A 3,335-nucleotide genomic window follows, 5' to 3' on the forward strand; every position below is an offset into this window, starting at 1 on the left:
GTTTGAGATTCATCCAGGTCCCAGAAACCTCTAACCACAATAATAAAAAAAACTATTTCACGTTGAGGAGGCTAACACTTAAGGACACCATGCTGTTGCTGTCCTGGGGGACTGGCATGCAGCTCTCAACTTCAGAGAGCCTTACTTTAGTGAAACAAAAATACCCACTTACCTCAAATACCTCTGGTTCTGTGTGTGAACAAGTTGCTTTCCACTGCCTTCTGCTATGTCTGCAGTGCTAAGCTCAGAAAACAGTGAAAGTCTAGGACTTGCGCCCTGGTATACCTCAGAGGTTCATGCATGACACCAGTCACCTTTCAAATTGCATGAAGAGCCTTATAGTGTGAAAGGTGCCACACCAAGCCCTTGTGACTGCTGAAATAAGTCTGTTACAGGAACAGCATGAACAGCCACAGGGCACTTTTACTGTGTACCCCCCTTCTCCCCTGCCTTGTGCCTGGTCAGGAAGCTGGTGCAAAAAGCGGTTCGTTTCTCTGGAGGCTCGCAAAAAAAATCTCAGACACACGCTTATTAGCAGCACAAAAGGTGTATTTGCAAATAGGGTCAGAGCAGAGTCAAAAAAACTCAGATTACTCCGAACCCCTGAGGAACTTCTCAGCTGATTTTTATCCTTCCCCTCCTGGGCACATGTGCAGAAACAGGAACTCTTACAGCTCATTTCCGTTTCATACAAACATGTATGTGGCTACAACACTTCATCCATCGCATGTATATTATAATTAACTACTTAAGTATGCAGGGCGGATAAGTAAATATGCATCAGCTAATTGCGCATGCTCAGAAAGTTCTTTAGGTCACCAAGAGTTTAAATCCGCCCCCTTTCAAGGACACAGTCAGTTGAATTCCAGCTTCTGTAATCTGCATGAGAAAAACCAGGGGGAGAGAGTGATTTAGTATAAGAAAAACTGTAACAAGGCTGGCCAAGGAAAAAAGTCCTTGGCGGTGTTTTTTTCTTATCAGGTACGAGATGCAAACTGTGCATTTCTAACAACACTCCATTTCTAACAATATCCTAACAATACTCCATTTCTAACAAAGCCACCCCCACACCCTGCAGCTCTAGACAATTTAGTGAATAGCCATCAGGGCCAGGGACAGACATTACACATAAACTGGTTTAAGTGATCAGAAACTGCTTTAAACCCGTAACAGACATTCAGTGCACATCAACCAGTTTGAAAATGGCTAAAACTGGTTTGAGATAAACCTGGTTGAATGCAGTATCAGAATTAACTGATTTGGCTCAAGCTGGCTTATGCATTGTCACAGTCCTTTTGCTGGTTTTAGTTAAATCAGAGACCTCCAGCATCTCAACATGCTGTCTGGGCTGGGCTCTCTGCTCCAACCCAGCCAGGCTGGCCCTGCTCCTCTGCTCCACAGCCCAAGCAGAGACTGCCAGGGGCAGGGGTCTGGCCAAAGATGGGTTTAATTCCCCCCCCCCAGTGCCACCAACAGGGACCCGAGCCAGGTCTGCCTGCACTCCCCGCTGGCTGCTGCGGCAGGGGGACACCATGGCTCCTGAGGCATCGCAGGGCAGGGAGCAGAGTTAGTTTCCTCTCTATCCCACTGGCAGCCGGGTGGCTCCCTGCCTGGAACAGGTCCTCAGCTCCCTACTCCACCAGAGCATTACCTGGCTATGCCCCCTCCCTGCCACTGTGGCGGGAGGGGCAGAGCCCTTACTGGGGGCAGCAGCCCCTGTCACGCTGGGGGAGAGTGAGCCCTTCCTGGTGAGGGGCTGCGCTGTGGGCTCAGGCTGCACATGACAGCACTGGGGTGTGGAGTGGCCCAAAGCCCTGCAAGCCCTCGCAGTGCTGCCACTCCACCGCCGCTCTGCCAGCCCCACAGTGCCACCCCACCAGGAAGCCGTGATGGGCTCCTACCCATTGGACACTCACTGCTCGCTGCTCCAGCTGCCAGGCAGGGGCAGGGGCAGAGCCAGCCCCTGCAGCTCATTCTGTGCCAGGGCAAGCTATTTATTAAGCCCCGAGGGACAGGGACAGGGTTATTCCTCCAGCCTGTGGCTGAGTGGACAGCTGGGTGGGGACCTATTGCAGGCAGAGAGCCACCTGGCTGCCAGTGGGATAGAGAGGACACTAACTCTGCTCCCTGCCCCGCGATGCCTCAGGGGCCATGGTGCCCCCTGCTGCAGCAGCAAGGGGGGAATGTGGGCAGACCCGACTCGGGTCCCTGCTGGTGACACCAGGAGGGGGAATTAATCCCATCTCTGGCCAGTTCAGCCTGCGTTGGCCATACCCCCCAACCCAGCTTCCCTGCAGCCAAGGGCCAGCTCTAGCCCCCCTGGTACCTGGCCTGGGCAACTGCAGGCATGTGCCTGCACTGTCTCAGTCCAGAAAGTATGTTTGTCCTGTTACAAACCGGTTCAGCCTAGGCAGGTTAGACTAACCTGAAAAGGTTGAATCAGTTCAGGCTCCAGCTTTTTTAATGTCTGTCCATAGCCCAGATAACAGAACAAGTGGACTGGATTTGAACCAGTGGTAAGGAGGGGAAACATTTCCCTGAAAACATCCATTCTCCTTAACTTGTCTTGCCTCACATCAGTTCCAGGGGCATCCCTCAGCCCTGTTACAGCTCCCAAGTCTTCCTCCATCCCCCCCAACCTTCTTTATACTTGGATGCACAGGGAGGCTGTGTTTTCTTCTGGGAGACGGAGCAGATGTGCACTGGCACTGGGGGTCCCCACCCTTTGCATGCAAAGCCCAGGAATCCATGACTGGGCCTGCACTTGATCGAGGACTTTCAGCTGATTTTATCCTTGTTACCTACTCTAGAGGCCGACACCAGCTATTCATAGATTCATAGAAGTAGGGTCGGAAGGGACCTTGTAGATCATCAGGTCCAACCCGTTCTCATTAAGAAACTGAGGGACTGTGGTGTCAACACCTACACAGTCAAATGGGTCACCAACTGGCTGGAGGGCCGCACCCAGAGAGTGGTGGTGGACGGGTCATTTTTGGCCTGGAGGGATGTGAGCAGTGGGGTCCCCCAGGGCTCGGTCCTCAGGCCCGCTCTGTTCAACATCTTCATCAGTGACTTGGACGAGGGGGTAAAAACCACCCTGTTCACATTTGCTGATGACACTAAGATGTGGGGGGACGTGGGCATGCTAGAAGGGAGGAATCGGCTGTAATCAGACCTAGACAGGTTACAGGGGTGGGTGGACAAGAATAGGATGGGATTCAACACTGACAAGTGCAAGGTGATGCATCTGGGGAGGAACAACCGGCACCATACCTACAGGCTGGGGAACTCCCTTCTCCTCAGCGCAGAGGCAGAAAAGGATCTTGGAGTCATCA

This window comes from Crocodylus porosus, unplaced genomic scaffold (genome assembly GCF_001723895.1).
Source record: "Crocodylus porosus isolate Cpor-Errol unplaced genomic scaffold, CroPor_comp1, whole genome shotgun sequence".
NCBI lineage: Eukaryota > Metazoa > Chordata > Crocodylia > Crocodylidae > Crocodylus > Crocodylus porosus.